At 40.4% G+C, this 22,099-nt stretch overlaps 1 long non-coding RNA gene across 3 annotated transcripts; it reads left to right on the top strand.

Annotated features, from left to right (window-relative positions):
- The first annotated feature begins 14,061 nt into the window (after positions 1-14,061).
- Positions 14,062-17,852, top strand: LOC148126993 (uncharacterized). 3 transcript variants are annotated; one of them, XR_015741788.1, is made up of 4 exons: positions 14,062-14,688; positions 15,103-15,346; positions 15,620-15,655; positions 16,038-17,852. It is a non-coding gene; the product is annotated as an uncharacterized LOC148126993 (long non-coding RNA). The 3 variants fall into 3 exon arrangements; XR_015741789.1 differs by lacking the exon at positions 15,620-15,655 and having other exon boundaries at positions 16,628-17,849; XR_015741787.1 differs by having other exon boundaries at positions 15,103-15,655; positions 16,038-16,621.
- Positions 17,853-22,099: the final 4,247 nt, after the last annotated feature.

Here is a 22,099-nt window from a genome sequence, read left to right as displayed (position 1 = left end):
GATACTTTCCCATTCTCTCCCCTTGCGGGCTTCTACCTAAAATGCATTTCATTCCCATCACATACGAGGAACAGTTCTGCAGGCACACACAAGAAATCTAATTCATATCTAGCTCAAATACTTTAGCTAATAGCATAAAGAAGCAGAAAGGAGCAAGGACAGGTGCTCTATTTTGAAAGAATAGATATGTGATCTGAAATCTCTCTCTCTCTCGTTCTCTCTCCACTTCCCACAGGGCACTATGCAATTTAAAAAGAAAAGTGCTTCCCCCCCTAAAATAATAATAAAAAAAGATAATTTCACAACAGGGGACTACTGTTTTTGTACAGCAGGTTGATTTACAACTGATTGCAATCCCAAATAATGCACAAGCCAAGAGTGCTAGCTTCAGATTAATATCAGTCCTCAAATGACCATTCCAAAGCTGTTCCTGAGTGTGTGTGTGTGTGTGTGTGTGTGTGTGTGTGAGAGAGAGAGAGAGAGAGAGAGAGAGAGAGAGAGGGAGGGAGGTGGAGAGAGGGAGGGAGTGCGCTATCTTCACCTTTGCTTTCCTTTTAGAAGATATAATATTGTCCAAAGGGAATCTATTGCTCTATTGTGAACATTGCATAACAAGCTCAGTAGGATGTATGGCATCTAACAAAAGGAATATTTGGGCAATCTTAAGAAGGATAAATGAAGTTAGGACAGGAACCTTGATGTTGGTTACTCTGAAAGCTAAGTGGTACTCCTTTGACAGAGAAAGACACCAGAGCAGGATGCCTGCCTGAGACAGTAAAAAAAGGAAATTGGTGCTTGATTTGAGGACAGTGGTGTGATGGCTGTTAACACTTTCTTTACATATTTAACCAGCTTGCTATAATATGGGTGGAAACTGTTACAGGAAATAAAAACCAGAAGAAGAAAAACATGGCCATATAATTGGTTGAATAAAGGCATGCTGGTTTCAAGTAGCTGAAGTACTTACCCAATGCATGTTTCTTTCAGTGAGAAAATTAACATGTGAGAGGTTACAAATGGGCTTCATTTCTCCATCTTTTCACAAGATTTTTGTCTCAGTGACCCTATTATGGGCTATGACATAAGATGCTTCCTTTTGTGGAATTCTTCTGCAGACGCGGTTCCTACAGTATAATTATATGATCTTTAAAAATGCCGGTATGTCCTGTTATCTCATGTTGTTCATGTTATTAACAATAGGAACCCTTGCCCTCATCATCAACTCTAGTTTCTATATGTCCATGGAGCTTGCTCTTGGAGACCCCACTAGAAGCGTCATGTGGTCCAGACAACATCTGTTTATTGGCACATATTATATTAATACATTATGCTAGGATGTATGACTGTACTTTGGTTTGGAGGTGTAATATGTTTTTAATAACTTTTTAATATTGTACCTGAATGATTTCATATTTTAACATTGTGCTATGTTTTATTTTTTATGTTTACTCACTATAAATAATCAAAAATGCTATGATTGTGGCAAGTAGTACCTTTGATTAAATAAAAAAATATTTTGAGTGACCAATAATTACTTTTTTTTAACTCTTTATCTTAACTTGTTTTCTGGTAGTTCTGCCACTTGCATCAGAGAGAGAGAGAGAGAGACAGAGAGAGGGAGGGAGGGAGGGAGGGAGAAGGAGGGAGGGAGAGGGTGGAGAGGGAGAGAGACAGACAGATTTGAATGTGGAGTCAAGCATAAGAAAGGTTCCCCTAAGCATTTTTGTTTCTTTTTCTTTTTGTGCCTTGAAAAGATCTTTCCTCCCTAGGGCTTCAATGATCAATCAACCCCAATAAATTGAAAACAAATTTTATTCTGTGTTTGCATTTTTTTCTCTGTTTGATTTCCTGGTTGTAATATAATTTAAGGGTTTTTTTAAATGCTACTCTTTATCAAAGCATAGGATTTGATTCATTAATAAATAAATAATAAACACTGGTTCAAAACAAAAGATATATGCATGTAAGCATCAGTTTACTGAATGTGCACCAGTCATGGGCTATTACTATGCTGGCTTCACAAGACAGACTGGAGAAATCATTGTCATTTCATGGGAATAAGGTAAGGTCACAGTTTTTCAAGTAAGAACAGTTCCTTTCAAACGACCCTCCCTCCGGACTTTACATTCAGGCTTGAGTTTAATTAGCATAAACAGAATTTAATTAGCATAAACAGAATAAAGTCCTGGATACATTTCTAATAATAGTCACTCTGCTGAAACATTTATAATGCAAACCGTTGATGTTTCTACTCTGTTGCATCATTTGAGAATGCTTGATTCCTGGGTGAGTCAAAATTAAAATTGTCTTATTTATACTTTTGCACACAAATATTAAAATTTAATTGATGCAGAGTGGGAAAAAATTCTTGGAACAGCATAGAAACATGAAGCAGAAATTGGGTTTTCAAAGCTGTTTGCTTTAGAAAGTGAACTTTTTGATACTTCTGGGGTGGGAAATTGGGCTTCATATATTTTATGCATGTTAAAAAGTATGCTTTGCATTTACTTTCTATACAGAAAGAAAAATTGTTGTTATTCATTAAACTGCATTCTCAGAGAACATTTCACACTTACATTTAAACAAATGTAGAAAGTGTGCAAACCAAAGCTGCAGAAAAATATACATCAGGATTATTTAACACATATATTTATTTATGTTGTGATTTCCTGTATGCTTTTTAGTATTTGGCATTTTCTTGAAAGATGAAGAATGAAGACTGGCTTGCTAACTAACAGTGAGCATTTTCAAAACTTATTGTTTCTTCTTCTGTATTTAAATACTTGATCAGGAGAGGAAAAGGAAGCTGGATGCATTAGTCCAAATTGCTTCCATCACTCTTATAACTTGGCTCAGCAAGTTGAATGATTTCTTCCAAAAATCCATTTGATGTATTCAAAGTCCAATTTCGACTCATAGAGGCAGAGACCTCTGGAGGATTGAAGACTTTCCTCAAAATGTTGAAACAGGTTCTGTTGGAACACAAGTTCTGCCCCTTTTGTGTATGTGTGTGACTCACAACACACATACAGAAGGAGCAAAGAGTACATCAAGGTGGCACAGAGATTGGATTGTGGTAGGTTTCCAGATCCCTTGAGAACCTGCCAACTTCCTCTTAAACCTTCATCTTCCAGCCTCTTTGCAAATTCTCTCTCTCTTCTCATGCCAAACCCACCACTTCTCTGGATCCTCTTCATCTCAGTCTAGCTATAAGAAGTTAGTGAAAGTTTTCTTTTCATGAAATGTTTTTATTCATTATCACTGTGAAATAGAAGTAATGCTAGGACAACCTCTCCCAACAGTTGGGAGTGTGTCAGTCTTGTAAGTTAGTACAGACAAGAAGCGCAACTGCGATGACAAGTTCTATCTTTACTGTGAGGTCATATTATTAGACACCTACAAGCCTGAAAATCCTTCCCTCACTTTGACCCTCTGGGAAACTAAGGTGGTTCCCTTCTGAGATGCTTTTGCCACCCATCCTCCATCAGACTCACATGTTATCGGACTGTTGCCTAAAATGCTGCTCTTCCTGTCTCCCAAGGACACTTCCTCCCTCCCTCCCTCCTTCCCTTCCTGATATAAAGGAAACAGGAGAAATGGAGAGAGTGACACCTTGATTTCTTCTCAAGCCTGAATTAAAATCAAAGCCAGAAAAGGAACATTGTGGGCATAATCCTGGTCTTGAATCTGAACTTTATTTTGGAAGCACATCATTTGGTTCCATCAGTCGCCACGTGTAAAAAAAAACTGGCTTCAAATACAGATGAGCATAACTTTTGAGCCAAATGAAGGCTACGTGTGGCATCAGCATGAAATATTTCTATCTTGGAGCTATTTTGTATGGCAGATTTCCCTAACCTGGTACTTTCTTGATATGTTTGAGATTGCAGTGCCTCTGGATGTTCAATCATCAGTTGACTTTGGGAATTGTCATCCTCATCTAGAGAAACAGTTGAGTGTACTGTGATGGTTAAAGGCATCAGGCTAGAAACCAGGGCAGTGTGAAGTCTAGCGTAACACCAGGAGAGTGACCTTGGATTATGCACTCTCCCTCTCGACCCTAGGAATCAACCAAGGGCAAATCTCTTTTGAAATCTTGCCAAATCTTGCAGGGACTCATCCAGTCAGTTGCCAGGAGTCAACATTGATTTGAGGAGACAACCCCCTCCCAACAGCGCATCCTCAGTCCTAATATGTCTGAAAGGGACAGGGTCTAACCTTTTTGGAATGGAATATTGAATGTGCCCTTTTCCTTCCCGACTGCAAAGGGAAGATTACACGAACTTCTATGTGTGGATTGCTAGATGGCATTTCTGCAGAGCTCCAATTCGCAGGGAATGAAACAGCTGCAGATGGCAGCTACACATTTAACATTCCTAAGTGCTTTTATCATTCCTTGAAAAAAAAATGTACAGGAAAAAAAAAAACATTGTGAACTGCCTGTCCATATTTAAAGCACAAACCCACACACCCACAAATGACACCTCAAGCAAACAAACTAGCAGTAAAAAAAGAAAAAAAAAGAGAGAGGAAAATCCACCCAACCACTCTTTCCCCCCTCTGTATAATGTATCAAAGCAATAACGTGTGCTGGAGCGTTGCAGTCGCCTATCAAGAGGTTGATCGGCTTTTATCAGCCTTGGGCAATTCGGCACATGATGGTCTTTAGAATGACATGGAATTTATTAAACTTTTCTACAAACTGACAGGCCCCTGTGTGACTGCAGCCCCTCCTCCCTTTGGTGGGGTTGGGAGAAAAAAAACCCTGTTTTTTTACAAATCCGGGGTTGCCTTTATTGTTTCCTCTTTTTATTTCACTGGCCACTGGAGTATGTCTCCCAAGGTGTTAGTTTAAAGGAACCCCCTTCTGATACCACCTCAAAGGCAATTATATATGTGTGTGTGTGTGTGTGTGTGTGTGTGTGTGTGTGAGCGTTGGCATGCTCGGGTCTTTTCCCATGTAAGATTGAGGAAAAGACCCAAACACACCAAGACCTGCACACCTGTACCCGTGAAAATCTACAAAAATACATACACACACACACACACACACACACACACGCACACATCCTGTGTGGCCCCACTGTTGCCTACCTCACACCATAAACCTGCTCAAACAAGCTCCACAGATATGTAACATGCATGCGCGCGCACACAAACAGACCAGGCATGATTGCTGCTGCCGCCTTCCTCCTCCCTTCTGGATCACCTAATTTTTCCTGTGTGTGCTGTCCTGTGCAATAAATTTAACATTTCAGACAATAGCCTGTCGCCTCAAGCAGCTGGCTCCCTTCAAAATCCCTTCAACGTTGAAAGCATCTGCTTGCTTTGCCTTTTCCTATCAATAGACCGTTAGACTGTTGCAGGAAGATCAGCCTACGCCATTATGGTGAAGGAGGCATTGAGGCTTTAAAGGCTGCTCATACAGCACTCTGTAAATTGACTGGAACACACACACAGAGACACAAAAACACAAACAGACAGATATACTGGAATGAAGTAATTTGCCTTTCTTTTTCTTTTACAAACCCTGAATGTATAAATCCCCCCAAATATAAGAGACTTGACGGCGACTCCTTCATACATACCTCCCTGCGTACATTATGATAAATTGTTTCAGAGCAGTTTGATAGATAGTGTAGCTCTGTTGGTTTCCAAACATGTCACATATTAGCAAAGCTTTTAAACTACTATACAGAATACATCAGGAAATGTATGTGTCGTTGAAGATGACCAATTCCTGATTTGTTCTCCTTTGTGCCTTAGAAAAGGTAGCAAAATATTTGACCCCAAAATGTTAATTTAAAATAGACTATGAGCTGAGCTGAATCAGACTCTTCATTTTACTATTCTCATTCAATGTGATGGAAAAGGAGTAAGTTTTCATTTATTTTTCAAAGATAAATACAGTGGTACCTTGGTACTGCTTTGAAACTCATCGTATTTGGTTCTCAACACATTTTGACATGAAAATTTTGTCCCGTTACTCATCGTTTGTTTGGTACTCATCACACAAGCTAGAACTTGTTAGTGGCTGCCTTGTGACTCCCTACATTATTCCTTATGAGAAAAAATTGTTTGGTCCTTATCATTTTTGGTACTCATCATGTCTCCTGGACCAATTTAACAATGAGTACTGAGGTACCACTGTACAATTTTGATGAAATTCATTTGGTGGTACCACAAGATTTTCCATGTACCTTTAGCACCAAAGCGAACAAAGGAGGTCTTTAATTATATCTTTAATCCTACAATCATCTCTCCGAAATCTGCTTTCTATATTTCAGTGAAACCAGGACAAAATCATCTTGAGAGAATGTCTCTACAGCACTTTCTCCAAGGAGCAGGAAGGGAGGCTGAAAAGTGATAGATGAGTAGCTGAACAAAACCACAAAAACCTTTCAAACCTCATAACAGTTAAGGAAACTCCAAAACATCATCTAAATATGGTACATATCACCTATCTAGATGTTTGAAAGAAAAGTACTTTGAGGATATGGTAGAAAAGAGAAGCCTCTTTCATAGGTGAAGAAAACTAGAAGACATAGAGTATTTTGTGGGTGTCCTTTCTTATAGATAAAATGTTGTACTGTTTGTATCCCCAATTTTCCAAGAAAAAAGACCACTATTATGGCATATTGCCATGACCACCTTCTGTAGATGCTATTGCTGCTTCAACCAAACCGCGATAGAGCTTTTTTCCCTCACAAATGGGCAAGAGAGAAAGATGTCTTTTTATTGACATTTTGGGAGTCTTGTGGAAGGAAGAGAAATGTCTTTAAATAAAAAAGACATTCATTGGGTGAATTTGAATCAATTTCTATTCTCTATTCTAACTCACCTAACACTAATTGTGAAGATTAAAGATTGGAGAAGAGTAACCTGAAGCCTGCTTTGATCTCTATTGGTAAGGCAGGGGGAAGAAAAAAATATGACTTAAAAAAAACTGTTACCAAATACCAGACAACCATTGGGAGTGCGAGCTATAGGAGTCAGGGTAACTGTATTTGAATAGGAGTTGGAAGGGACCTTGGAGGTCTTCTAGTCCAACCCCCTGCTTATGCAGGAAACCTTACACCACTTCAGACAAATAGTTATCCAATATCTTCTTAAAAACTTCCAGTGTGGGAGCATTCACAACTTTTGGAGGCAAGTTGTTCCACTGATTAATTGTTCTCCACTAGGAAATTTCTCCTTAATTCTAGGTTGCTTCTCTCCTTGATTAGTTTCTACACATTGCTTCTTGTCCTACCCTCAGGTGATTTGGAGAATAGCTTGATTCCCATTTCTTTGTGGAGGCTCCTAAGATATTGGAACACTACTATGATGTTACCCCTAGTCCTTCTTTTCATCAGACTAGAAATACCCAGTTCCTGCAACCATTCTTCATATGTTCCATATGTCCAGTCCCCTAATCATCTTTCTCTGCACTCTTTCTAGAGTCTCCACATGAAAGATGGTCCTTACACTGCAGGAGCCACTTGTTGGTCCAGAACTGAGGTCTGCTATGAATATAATATCTGGAATGTTAGGATCCAATTGTAGAAAAGGATTAACCTGTTTTTATTTCTCTTATCAGGTATTCCCATGATGCACACCTTGCCAGATGCATAGCACCAATGCTGAGTTTGCTTCTCTTGTGCTGGTTGTGCTATGCTTGGTTACGTACTATGCATAAGGATTAAAATTTCTGAACTACTGTATGTGCATCAGGGGGAAAAAAGGATTATGCTAGAGTATGTATGTCAGCATGCAGCAGCCATGTACTTCTGGATGCAAACTAAGTAACAATTGTCATTCACAAGGAACTCCTACCAAGCAGCTAAACCTTATTTCAGTCTTATTTACCCCCTTTGTTATCTATGCTGAAAAATGAATAGCAAGTATATATTACAATGAATAGCCTGGTGCTTGTCTGACAGAACAAGGGATGAACAAAAGATGGCTGCCTGCACAATGAATGAATTTCCTGGCAAATCTTAAGGGAAGATGGACCCTCTTGTTTCACTCACATGGAATTTGCCTTTGCTGGGGTGATATCTATCAGCATCATACCTTGATGAGCTTGGTTTAGGTTGGACAGGAAAACAGAGGCCTCAAGACTCAGCTGTTTCATACTCTGGCAGGAGTCTTGTATTAAGCTACTGTATTAATTGGGCTGAACAAATGTAATAAGTTTTCAAATGGCAACATAGGAGTAGAGGTTATATATATATATATATTTCATTGCTCCCAACTAGCGGTGGTCTGGATTTTGGCAGCCCAGATATTCTAGCTCTGGGTTTTAAGGATTCTGTCATTTACAATCTTCTTACACCTGTTACAAGGATCTCTGGGGGATTTAATCCCACCTTACTTGTTAGGAGAAAAAACTGTTGGGAGAAAGGGTGTGAACAGCCCCACAGCTGGACTAATTGAGTGAGGTTTTGGGAATCCAATAAGAATATATCTGCCAGGCATAAAATAAATACGGGTTATTGAGGCTTCCTACTACATTATTTTTCATAGCATTCTCACCAGTTATATACCCCTTTAGATGCAATTCTGGACAAATTAATATAATTTTCTTCTTAGAGCATTGGGCATGCACATTTTTCATCCAGCTCAGGTGAAGGCAATTTTTGGAGGCTTAAAAATGATGTTTTTTCCCCTCTCCAAATGTGAGGTGCTTCCAGGAATGTTCAGATTATGGGATGGTAGCCCTGAACATTTCCTGCCTGATTTTAGGATTGGAAGAAGTATGATGAGCAGAGAACTCAGAACAACATGCACTAAAAAAACATACAGTTGTTGGGTTAAGAGCCTGCCTGCAATCCATGGGCCATATCACCTGCCCCAATTCTAATCACTGATCTTTACAGGAACATCCAAATTAACTATGCCCAGAATTGCATCTAAAGGCATATAAAACTATGGTGAGGATGCTATGGAAAATATTGTATTAAGTATACTCAATAATCAGGTATTTATTTTATGCCTGGCAGGTAGATCCATATTGGACTCCCAAAACCTCATTCAGTTAGTCCAGCTAGGGCTGTTTTTCTATAATTGTATAGTTGTACAATCTTACAGCAATCTTACAGGAAGTCTCTGCACTATTAAATAGAACTTACTGGGTAAATATCTTCCAAGACTTCCCAAGAAACAGCAGAGATATCACCTTAAAGCGTTTATTGGAACATTCATTCTTCTTTCACTCTCTAGTCTAACATAAACAAGTCAGGTTGGTCTTCAGGTTTTCAAGTAGCCCTGGATTCAAGTTACGTGATCAGAGGCCACCAGAATGGGACAAGTGTGTTATCTAGCTAATTCATTTTGTGTCTCATCCTCATTTCTGGATTGTTTTGTGTGAAAGGGCAAAACACTTTTCATATACAATTTAAAATCGACTAAGTAACTACATATTAAAATATGGCTCCAATAGTAAAATAACCTTAAAAGCGATCAAGATTTACAGTAATTTGAAAATGGATTTTGAAAAAATGTGCTAATTTGAAATTTTCCATTAGTTCTCTTTCTACTTAAAACAGGAGCCCCCAATCTTCGGGCCAAAGCCCACTACCAGACTGAGCTGTTTGGAACCAGGCCATGAAAACAGGGGGGCTGACCACATGCATGCACACTCCATTTGTGCGAGGGGCGTGTGCATTCCTACTGCTTGCACAAATGGAGCTACACATGCACACATGCTTGCCCATTGCTCACATATAGAACCAACCCCTCTCCCCCCCAGCTGCTGGGTCACAAAGCCAGGAAGGTTGGGGAATTCTAATTAATTTAAAATATATTTTGTTCCTTGTGTGTCCTCTCATATACTCTCCATTTATGTTAGGAATTACTATTTCTGCTAGATTTATATATTTTTTCTCACAGAGGTGCACAAGTACACTGAGTTTGTATTTCAAGGATTGCTTTTCGGCTTTATAATAGCTTTTCTTGTTATTTTGTAAAACATTTCAGCCTGCAAAGGACATTTCCTCTCTTTTCCTTTTTATCTTTTTGAAGTTTTCATTTGTGCCCATTTGCTGGTTGGGAATTTCTATTTCATTTCTTCTTTCAGGACAAAGAAGGAAATCCATGTCAGGTTACAAATTATGGAATGGTCAACATTCCCAGTATAAGCTAACTGGCCAAGTCTGCAATGATGAAGTATCATCTCCCCAACATCCCTACTGCAACATTAGGGAAACACCATGGGCCCCTTAGATAAAAAAACAAGGCATCTCTAAAGGAATTGCTTCCACTTCCCATGACGTGAAACATTTTAATCTCTTTTCTACTTAATCCACTGAGCAAGATAGCCAGTCTGTTGCTCCCCAAAAACCACAGATAAAGAAATCACTCTCCTTGTCAACACACAGGAAGAAACTGCTGGAGTATGCGTGGTTTTTTTCTGCCATGTTATGTAACATCCGCCCAAATCTGTGCTAAAAGCCCAAAGGATTTAGAGTATAAGATTTATTGTTTAATCTCTAAATTCTAGAGCAGACACAGGCAGCTCAGAAGTCACACGTAGGCCTGACTGCATAAGTCTCTACAACCAAGCAACTGGACTTTAGCAAGAACAATGTCTTCTACTGCATGAGGACAACTAACAAATGCAAGCAATAACAAAGAAAGGGTTTCAGAACAAAGGTGTCAGAAAGAGAGGGGTGGTCTTACCAGTTTTTATTCTGGTTCATCTACTGTTTAACTTAACCTCATCTTCCATTGCCATTTAGACCAATATGTATTATTCCCAAAGGAACAGAGACTAGAGAGAAAAACTACATACACAAAACTACACAATCAGCATTGGAAAGGACAACTTAGACCATTGTGCTCAATTCCTTTCTGCAAATAAAGGCACCCCAGACTGATAGTTGTCTAGCTTCTGCTTGAACACATTCAATGAAAGGGAGTCTAACCACTTCTCTTCCTTCTCTAGGAAGTGGTTTCATTGTCAAACTGTTAGAAACCTTTTTCTAACATTCAGTTGAAATCTGTCCATTTGTAACTTACATGCCACTTGTAAAGGAGAATACTTGTAGCTTAGGTTAAAACGAGGGGTCCTTGAGTGCAGTGATGAGGTCAGCTAGTTTGGGTAATGAAACAACTGACAGGAAACAATCCAGCTCAGACAGCACCAAGGAGCCCTGAGAGATACCACTTTCTGTATTCTGGAGTGTCAGATGATAAAAAGGTAATGACCTTCTTCTGTGTGATCCTTCTAGATCGTTGAATAATGTTATCGTGCATCATCAGTCTTCTCAAGTCTCTTTTTCAGACTTCCTTGGACCCAATCTTTCAATCATTAAAACCTTACATTTTAGTTCCTTTTTTGGACCTCAAAAAAGGAACTTTAACCTTTCTTAAACATGGTACCCAGAACAGGATCCTACATCGGAAAAGAAATTTGACCATTGAAAAATAGAGTAGCATTATATTTTGACCAGCATTTCTCTTTTCAGAAATTAGCTACTGGGTTTTTTGTTTTGCAAAACTGTTGTCAAACAGCTCCAGAGCTGTTATCTATAAGAACTTATTAACTTGTGTGCCAAAAGAAGGGAAGCAGCCCAATAAACTGGAAGAATTCCAAAACGCGATCATTGGAAAAATAAATGCTGGGGCATTGCCATCTTGGAAAAAAATGACTAATTCAGTGCTCACAGACCAAAGAATACGAAGCAAAAAGGAAAACCTTTAAAAAAAAAATCTTTATCTTCTTAAAGAACAGTTAAATGTTTTTAAAGCACAGATAATAATACTGTGCAGTGCTTTGGATTGGCACCTACCAGTCTTGGGAAAGGGTTCGCCTTGCTTTAAAAATTGTAGACCTGTGCTCTGTTTATAACTGAGCCTCTGCAGTGTCATTTTACTATAGAGTGCTAAACAGCCCAAATAAATTCCTCAAACTATGCAGGTAGAATTAGAGGTAATTGATTTTCTAATATATATCAATAAAGAAATAAAAAAGGCAGCGCTTGAAGGCTTGGTTTCTATTATAATTAAATATTTTCAAAGCATTAAAAAAACACTCAAGAAAAGGTTGGAAAACATGTCTACTAATATATTGGGAGGGAGGAGGAGAAGGTATAATGTTTTCACCAGGGAGTCATAAAAAGAAAGAAAGCCAAAAGGTCCATATCAGAAATCTTTCAAAAGCTATTTTTCATGAAGCTAAATCACAGGGCTATGATTTGTCTGCTATTATGTATGTAGAAAGCATAACCCTTAAAAATACACACCCATCTTTGTTTTTGCACAGTTCAGCAGACAGAACTCCCTACTATTTCAAGGGGAAATTTTTGATGCAACATTGTAGCTGTGCTGCTATTCAAATATAATATGTAATTAGCGAAACAGAGATTGAATCCCAATGAATACCGCCTGCAAGACAACCCTCCATTAAAAGCCTTCTTGTTTAAACTTCAATATTTTAGCAATAGTGACAAAGACACACACACACACACACAGAACACCGATTTTTCCTTTTGAAAAAAAAATCCTACTCAGGTAAAAAGGTGCATAAGATGAAAATTGTCAAAGGATCCTAGTTCCCTCTCTTCCAGCAGTCTGAAATACATGGGGATGGATTTCCTTTTATACTAATCCATTCAGCCTCTTCCTACTCTTGTTGTTTTATTGAGAGGCATCTGGGAGATGCATAGCAGGGAACAGCCTACCCCGTGAGAGGCAACTGGACTCTGTTCCTAAGCTACAGAATCCTGCCCAGACTCCTAACAAAGGAACAATAGCATTTCCATAACAGAGCGAGAAGCATGCAAAGGGCGGCTGGGGGAGGGAGCAGCAACCATCTCTCCACACAGGCTGACAAATTCCACGCAATTTATATGCCCCATTTTGCTGATCTCTTCCCCCCCCTACACACACACACACACACACACACACACGTCTGCATACATTGGCATGCTGCCATGGAAAAAGCTGCGCTAAGCAAAGAGGAGAGGGACGCTCCCCCTCCCCAAGCCCAGATGCAGGGTTTTATAGGACTCGGCAGCACACATGTGCTTTGAGAAGGCAAATCTGGAGAGAAGAGACTTGTTTAAATGTTGCTTTGGCTTATCTGCATCCCAAAGTGGGAAATGGGAGGAGAGGGAGGGATGCCAAGGGGGATGAGGAGGCTGGCTCCCGGTTCCTTTCCGTTTCCATCTCCCCACCTTCCTTTCATCTCCCACCCTCTGTAAACAGGACTGCAAACATGATGCAAGATTTGGCTCCTCCAGGGTTGGAGAGGCCCTCATCAGGGTAGATTTTTTAGCAACAGCAGGACTTTTGATAGATGGGTTTTGTTCTGTTGGGAAGAATATCCCAGGCTATTTCTTTGGAAAAGGGGGCAATTCTTATTCCTATGTCCCAGTTTGTTTGTTTTTAATAATCTATCAAGCCCAAGCAAGATGACTTTCAGCAAGAGAATCAGAATTTGGTGAACACTGCGCTTGAGGAGAGAGATGAAGGTCCTGAATGATATCTGGTAGCCTGAATGGAAAAATGGTTAAGGAAATCATATTTAACCATGTGACAGAATAAGCCATCTCTCTCTCCCTCCCTCCCTCTCCTGTGTTTCACACTGCTGCCTATGATTTCAACTGGTGCACAAATATAGAATTCAGTCTTGTCATGTCCAAAGCCAAGGACATGTATGAAACACACACACACGCTTTTAGGTGCCAATTTATTGGTCTCTGCTTTTGATAAGGAACAAGACCTTTTTTATTAAACACAGATTATCAGATTATTTTAAAGGAAATTTCTGGCCTCTCTGATGATCAGAAATCCACAGGGCAACATCAGAGAAGGAAAGTAGGCCTTAAAGGATTAACAGATGAACCATGGATTTAAAAGCAGCCAGTGTAAGATTTATTTATTTACTTGTAGTTTAGGATGTTTGACATCGGAAGGGGAATGGTGGGATTCCCAAGAATTCCAGGATGCCCCAAATGTGAAGAAAATCGCATGTACTTTATCTCTTCCCTTCGACTATGATTGGCCCCATGCTAATTAGCTGAGCAATGAAAGCAATTCAAAACAAACACGGCATCATTGCACAAATGGGGGTGGTGGTGAACTGTGAACGCTACACAAAAGAAACCCGGAACTACGTTAGAGGACAAGGGAGAGATAAGAAAGACTACTGGCCGTATCTGACGCCAGTTAAGGGGTATTTTTGCAAAAACTGGTCTCCCGTCCTTCCAGCAGCAGTCGGTGCAATCGCTTTGGAGCAAGGGCGTTAAAAGCCCAGGCAATCCTGGGCAATTCCTTCAGCGAGAGGAAAAAAGACAATCGGATAGAGACAACTACAGGAATGAGCAGCTCTAGCCCAATTAATAATCCTCTTCTGATCGTCTTTATTGCGGCAACGTCGCCTTCCCTCCGCCTCCTCCCGGATACAAAAGGATCCTCCGTTCGCCTTCTCCCTTGTGCAGGGGAATGGCGGCCGCCACGGCGCAACAGCGCCCTCCGCTTCCAATAGGCCTGGTCCCGAAAAACTTGCCTCCGCTCGACCTGCGATCTGACGAAGGCCTCTCTCCCCAACTTTCCCGCTCCCGGCCTCACGTCCCAGGAGCGCCCCTCCCGGCGGGCCGCCATGAGCGTCTCCCTCTCCAGAAGCCTGTGCGCAAGCCAGATAGGCGGCTGAGCCAAGGCAAGCAGGCGAAGGCGGCCGCCGCGCCACGCAATGGACGGCCGGTGTGTGAGGGGGGTGGAGGGGAAAAAAAGCCGGACTGGCGTGAGCTTCATCAAGGGTTTCGCGGCTGATGCCCTTGCTAGAGGAAGAAAGGCTGAGGAGAGCCGTCGCGCTGCCTGAACGGATGTGTGTGTTTTGGGGGAGAAATAAAATGCTCCGGGTTTTTCAAACGGCGCCCCTTGCAGAGCGAGCTTTCTTCAGTGGCGAGACCGCGCTTGGCTCACACACACAGCGACCAAATGGCGTGGCTCCCCCCTCACCTCCCCCCGGGCATTGTAGTCAGCCCTAATTAGGGCTCTCCTGCGACGAAGACAGTCTTGCCGTTGCGGAGAAGGGTCGCTTTAAAAAAAAATCTTTTCTAAAAAAGGGCCGTTTTGATCTGGATTGATGCGTAGTTTCCCTTCTATTTTTTAAAGGCAGAATCTCCCTCTGGTGGCGCTGGACGGGGCAGGTTCCTGTCGCATTCTTAGAGAAGCCCAAAGTCGTACAATATTTCTCCCAACAAGCAAAAGAGATTTGCCGCTTCTTTTAACTCTCTCCCAGTGTTTGCAGACAATTGGAAACTAAAAGAAAACGGCTGCGTTCCATTTTTATTGTGACTCATTTCTGTCGTTCGTAAATCGGGTGGACAGTCACTCTCACACTGGTACAACCGAAGAGGTAAAGAAGTAACTCTATTACTGGGAATGTTCTGTGCAGAGATCTTTCCTTTGATGTTTACTTCCTTCCCGGGTGAATCATGCCCTCCCAGCAGGTACTGGGAAGGAATATCTTAATTCCCCCACCCCCAATCTCCTGCTCTACAGCCTGCAGAAATCTGTCAAAAGCCTAGGCAACTTCTATTTATCTTAGTACTTTGATCAGAATTTGGACCAAGGGCCTTGGAAATAAAGGCTTTTAATACATACCTATTTATCCATCTCTCTTTTAAAGGAATGAACACATCAGTCTCTGAGGGTCAAGTGTTGTGTAAGCAATATAAATCAGGGGCTTCCTGAGTTCTCCCTCTAAAATTGTTTTCTGTTTCCTAACTATTCTGCTGGAAAGATCCTAGGGAACAGAAAAGCAAATTGGAAAAGAACGGGAATTAAATTGGGACAATCCCACTTGATTGTAGATTGAAGGATGGCAAATTGCGTATGCCATGATTCACCTGAACATCCTAAGTTGACCTGTAGGAGCCCTGTGGGCTTACTTCACCTCCGGGGGGTAAGATATTCCATAGGGTGGGGACAATGGCAGAGAAAGCTCTTTTCCTAGACCCTGCCCGTCAAAATTCTTCAACTGAATGGGTCTGCAACATACCCTCCCAGCCTAACTGGCTGGGATGGATCGATAAAATAGGGACAAGTTAGTTCCTCAGGTAACCTGTTTCTCTTCCACTTCTAATGCTTACACGTGGAATTGAGTTGGAAGGTGCCATTCAGCAATCAAGTCCAAAGTCCATTCCTATTCAGTGCAGAAATCCAAATTAAATCCAGACTGATGGCTGCTTATCCGATGACAAGGAATTCACACTCTGCCTTAATGAATAGTTCTATTGTCAAATTCCTCTTAGTGTTTTCTTTAATATTCTTGTAACATGACCCCATTATTTCATGTTCTGAGATGATAGAAAACAGGTCTTGGTTTTCCTTTCTATGACGTCCCTTCAAGTATTTGAACAATGTTATATCCCCATTCAGTTGTCTTTTTCTCAACACTGAACATACCCCCCTTTTCCCTCAAACTCTCTTATACTTCTTTAATCATCTTTATTTCTTTTCTGTACACCTGTTTCTTGGAGGCTTTCTTAAAAGTCTGGTGCCCAGAACTGAATATAACTACTCCAAGTGGGGTTTAATGTTGCTTTCCAGATTTTCATTCAACTCTTAGAGGTTTATCCTTTTGCATTTGGGTTTTTTCCTCACTGACTGGGATTATTTGCCATTTTCCTTTCAGAATTCACTATCCAACTTTTTCTACTATCTTCTCCTGCTGTGGAATTCTTTGAGAGCATTGGTCTGAGATCCACCCTGCAGGGCAAGCTGAAACTGCTTGTCTCTTGTGCTGGTACCTGTGTTTCTTACCAGTAGTAAGAAATCAGTGCCCAGATTTCAGATTTGGACAATAATACCAAACAGCTGTTCTATCCAAACAGCAGTTGCCATGGCTCCTGATTAATGGAGTCTCCTGCTTTCCCAAAGCCAATAGCTGACCCTTTTCTTTGACAGGATGTCTCTTTAAGGGCACACAATTTTCATTTGCAAACATCAGCTGTCATAGAAACATTGATTTTGAATGGGCCATAAAGATTATGCAGTCTAGCAATCTACTAGGTGCAGAATTTTCTTGGTTAGGATGAGCACTGCATTGGGTCATATAACATTGTTTCACCATCCGTTTTTATTTATTAAAATTCTGCAACCACTCATCACCTTTACTTGACTCTGGGAGGTGTGCAAATAAAATATTAAAATCATATAAAAGCTATAGTTATAAGCAAAATTAAACACGGAATTAAACAGAGTTAAAAAGAACAGTTGAAAAGTTAAAAAGTCAGCGGGAACACCTTCAGCCCACCCCCAAGGTTGCATTACACTCTAAGACCATCACCACAGTTGGCAGAGTCTTGATGCTTTTCCAAAAGGCTATGGAAGTATGGGCTTGCTTCACCTCCGGGGGTAAGATATTCCATAGGGTGGGGACAATGGCAGAGAAAGCTCTTTTCCTAGACCCTGCCCGTCAAAATTCTTCAACTGAATGGGTCTGCAACGTACCCTCCCAGCCTAACTGGCTAGGATGGATCGATAAAATAGGGACAAGTTAGTTCCTCAGGTAACCTGCCCCATGCCATGGAGGGCTTTAAGGAGGATAACTAACACCTTGAGTTGGATCTGGAAGCAAACCGGCACCCAATGCAGCTCACATAGTAGAAGTGTTATATGCATATCCATACGGACACCCAAAATTGCTTGTACCACTACTGTACCAGCTGCAGTTTCTGGATATCTACAAGAATAGCCCCATGCAGAGCGTATTGCAGTAGTCAATATGGGAGATGACCAGGACTTCACTGACTGAAACAAGAGCCTTTCGATCCACAAAGGGGCACAACTGGAGTACAACACGAAATGGGGCATTCTGAGCTTTGCAGGTGGTCCAAAGAAATGCCTTCTCTCGGCCCCTGATTTTGCAAGCTATGACAAAAAGCTTCATAGGCCAAAAGCATTACTGGATTCTAGTCCAAGACAATTGAGAGGAGCCTCTGAAGGTGTGCTGGCTTCTTTTTTCTTATTCTTTACATTTGGCAGGAAGATGTTGAAGGGTTGGTTGCTTAATAGTAGCTGCTGACATGAGCCTGCATGTGCAGATGCATATACACACACACAATCTTCCATCCTCCACCCTTTCTCCTTTCAGTTTTTCCTTTCCCTGGTCTAATTTAAAGAAAAAACAAAAACCAGAAAATGAAAACTTTCAATGGCCTGGTGTTTAAAAGTTTTACTGGTCCAGAAACCCAGGATGAAATGGCCTTGAAAGAAAGTGACTAGTAACTGGGGATATTCCTGTCACAGCACACAGTAGCTAATTGGAGTTGGCCTAAATTTGCACAGCAGGCAAATCGGACATCCCCATTTGGACCAGTGCATGCCAGAAAATAGTACTTTTGATGTAAAAAGTACTATAAAAGAAAGAAAAAGGACAGAAGGAAGCTTTCTTTATATCCACAGTGGGTGGGTAGGGCATAAATGAGAAGCTAAGATGATCTTGTTTATATCCCACATTGTAAGCATTAATATGTAAACAAGAAAGGGCACAAACTTTTTGAGCCAATATTCTTCCAGACTGTTCTTCCTAAACAGTTTAATAGACTATCCCACTCCCATTCATTCCTGCAGTTCTTAGGTCCTTGTTCTTATTTCTAGATATTTGTCACTAAACCCCACAGGATTCAGTTTAAAACACTCCTGATCAAATCGGATATCCTTAATCCAAACACATTTTTTTCCAATCCTTGTGAGATACAACTCATCTCTTGCCAGCAGCTTACCATTCAGTTAAAACAGATTATGGTCTCAAAAGGAAATCTCTCTTCAACACCATTTCTAAGTATGTTGTATTCTATGGAATGTTTCTGTGCTCATCTGTAGTATTTTTTCTTTTCCCGTGGAATGGAAACATGGGATAAGACCTCAGGGTCTTTGTTAATAGAAGATATTTCCTTGTTTACAGAACAGACTATCTTAAGAAGTCCGTATGTACATATATGTAATTATAATACCTATCTAACTGTTGTGCAAATGTATATTTTGAGACCTGAAATCCTGATTGAAATCATCTAAATTCCCACAGAATCAAGGACAATAATTTCCTAGGATTTACAGCTGTACCATTCCTAATATATTTTCATAGGTGCAAGATGGTAACTTCAAATAATAATGCAAGCCATGAATTGCAAACTCATTATAAATCCCTTCTAGGGATCTAATTACTTCAACAGAACAGGACATGTGAGTAAAAGTTGTGATAGAGGAGGAGGAAGAAGAGGAGGAGGAAAAAGCAATATTAGACCAGGTAGGAATGTTTTGTGGTACAATTAACTCAATGTGAATATCACTTCCTTATGACAGACAGCCTGCATGGAAGAACACATAGAAAATATGCTTCCCTGTGCAGCGTGCATGCTTTTTCCTCTCTATATAATGATATATCCGTTGAAAAGCCATCAGTTTCATTTTAGTGCATACATTTTTATTACATACATTTTATAGTACCATATGCATTTTTTAAAATGCCTTTCCACTTTTTATATCACCCAGGTTGCTATAGAATGAACTAGATACAATAAGCCTACTTCCCCCTGCATCCAATTGTCGAGATTAATTACCTCTTTGTCAACTCAGCCAAGAAATTTACTGGGCCCAGTGCACTGCTTGTGATGGAGAAATACCTGCAGGGCACAACTGTTCCTTGTACTTCATTTTTATCCCCCCAATGTCTGAGCAATCAGTAGCTCTGGCCTTCTGTCATCTCATAGCTCTAGAAGTGAATTCCAGTGGAGGTAAAAGAGGCAGATGTAGGATTTTCAGACCCTGGAATGGGGTTGGTGGAATCCTTTAAGTATGGGTTTGTTTGTTTTTATGTGTGTGTGTTGTTGGGGGGCAAAGGGTAAGCAAACCTAAATTCTTAAAAATTTGGCTAGCCCTCAAACTTTAAGAAGGTCCTGATGACTGGTTCATCTTGGACCAGTAAGTTAGATGAACCAACCATATGGTGGGAGGGTTCCTGTCACAGTATATTTCCCTTTACTGTGTTCTATTTTTATATTTTTCTTGCCTTGCTGTTTTCAACCCTTGTTAGTCATCCAGTATCCCTGGGCAAGTGGGTGGCCATAGATTATTTTAAATAAATAAATAATGCTAGTAGGTTCACAGCTTCGGAAAGCACCACATAGGGCCATTAAGCTCCACCTCTCTGCTCAGTTCAGGAATCCAAATTAAACCTTTCCCAACAGGTGGCTGTCCACCTCTGCTTGAACCCATCTTATGAAAGGGAGCTCACTGCTTTGCTGGATGATTAATTCCACATTCAAACTGTTTTTACTGTCAGGAAGGTCTTTCTAACGTTCAATCGTAACCTGCCTTCCTGTAGTTTCAATTCATTATTCCATGTCCTGGTCTCTGGAACAAGAGAGAAGAGGCCTTTCTGTTAGGAATCACTTTTTCAGTTATCTGAAGTGCTATCATATCGCCTTTCAACTTTTTTGTCTCAAGGTTAAACATTCTGGATCTTTTAATCTTTCTAATTTTTAAATCCTTAATAATTTTGATTCCCCTTCTTTGTCTTTGGAGATTCTCAGTCATCCAGGTCATGGTTATCCCAAAGGTGCTTTTTTCAAGAGGCAACTGGAATTTCCAGTTTTTCTTTGAAGATGTTTCGCTTCTCATCCAAGAAGCTTCTCCACCTCTGACTGGATGATGGGGAATGGAAGGATTTTTACGGACAGCTGGGCATTTGCATTCTTTTAGCAGGTCGTTTAAGGTCACCTGAAGGTTGAGTCCATATTTTGGACAGAGCGTATTGCTGGTTTGAAAGAGGCCATCTATGTCAAAATTGAATAGCCATCTCTCAAACAGTGGGGGAGGGCTACAACATCAACTATCTCCAATCTACAACACAGTCCTTGCAACAGTTCCAAGAAGACTCCACACCAATTTGCACCACTCAGGTGATCCTGATGACACAGATAAACCTCCAGGTGATCTTAACAACCTGCTAAAAGAATGCAAATGTCCAGCTCTCTGCAAGGAGTATAAATCCTTCTATTCCCCACCATCCAGTCAGAGCTGAAGAAGCTTCTTGTATGAGAAGTGAAACGTCTTCAAAGAAAAACCAGAAAGTCCAGTTGCCTCTTGAAAAAAGCACCTTTGGGATTCCCCCTTTTTTTTGTTCCAGTTTGTTTAAATCTCCCTTTTAGTGTGGTGCCTAGAATTTGGCAAAATTACTCAAACTGGGATTTGGAGCGGCATGGTGGCTGGTGATGAAGATGCTTGCCTCCCACTCAAGACAGTTGAGAGTTCCATTTTAGGTAGCAGCAGATATTTCTCTCCCAGGAAAGAAAGAATATCTGCTGCAAACTCTGCGTAATGTCAGGAAGGGCATCCGGGCGGTAAATGCTTAGCTCTATCCAGTCACCCTGACTCTATCCCAAATAGGGACTGGAGGGTCATAAAAAGAAGAAAAAAAAATCAAACTGGGATTTCATTAGCACAAAAGATGAAGAACAGTTATTTCTTATATGTTAGAAATTATACTTCTATTAATATGATCTAAAATTGCATTTGCCTTTTTTGCAGTCACATCACACTTGGTCAATATCTAGTCTGCAACTAGTTACTAGTCAAATATTTTTTTCATAGGTATTATTATCCAGCCAGGTATTGTCCATTATAAGTCTGTATGTTTCACTTCTGTATATAACATAATGAATTTTGCATTTGTCTCCACTAAGTTTCATGCCATCTATCTACCCTCCTAAAATAATTTTAAATTTTATTTCTGTCCTTCCCATCCAGTTTTCTGTCTCCTATGAATGTGGTAAGTAGTCCATCCTCAAACTGTGCAAGAAGATGTAAGCCAAGGTATGGAGTTGTTGCTGCTGCCCAAACCAAGCTTTTATGTACCCTGACGCATTTCTCAGCAATGTTGCACGCTTCTATGTAAGCTTGAAATTTATAACCCTAGTGGAAATATATTTCATTTTTTTCTAGGTGTCCTGGAAAAGGGATTCTGTATGGCATTTGAGCAGAAAATATAATGAGCTGGATGAGGTCCTTTAGCCATAGAAACCACAGAGAGTGATAAAATCAATAAATCATTACTGCTGATAGCAAGGAAATGTTTGGGTATCTACAGCTTGCAGAATATAAT

The sequence above is a fragment of the Pseudonaja textilis genome, chromosome 2, assembly GCF_049901715.1.
Source record: "Pseudonaja textilis isolate UNSWEBS1 chromosome 2, rPseTex1.2, whole genome shotgun sequence".
NCBI classification, from domain to species: domain Eukaryota; kingdom Metazoa; phylum Chordata; class Lepidosauria; order Squamata; family Elapidae; genus Pseudonaja; species Pseudonaja textilis.
This window is presented reverse-complemented; position numbering and strand designations above follow the sequence as displayed.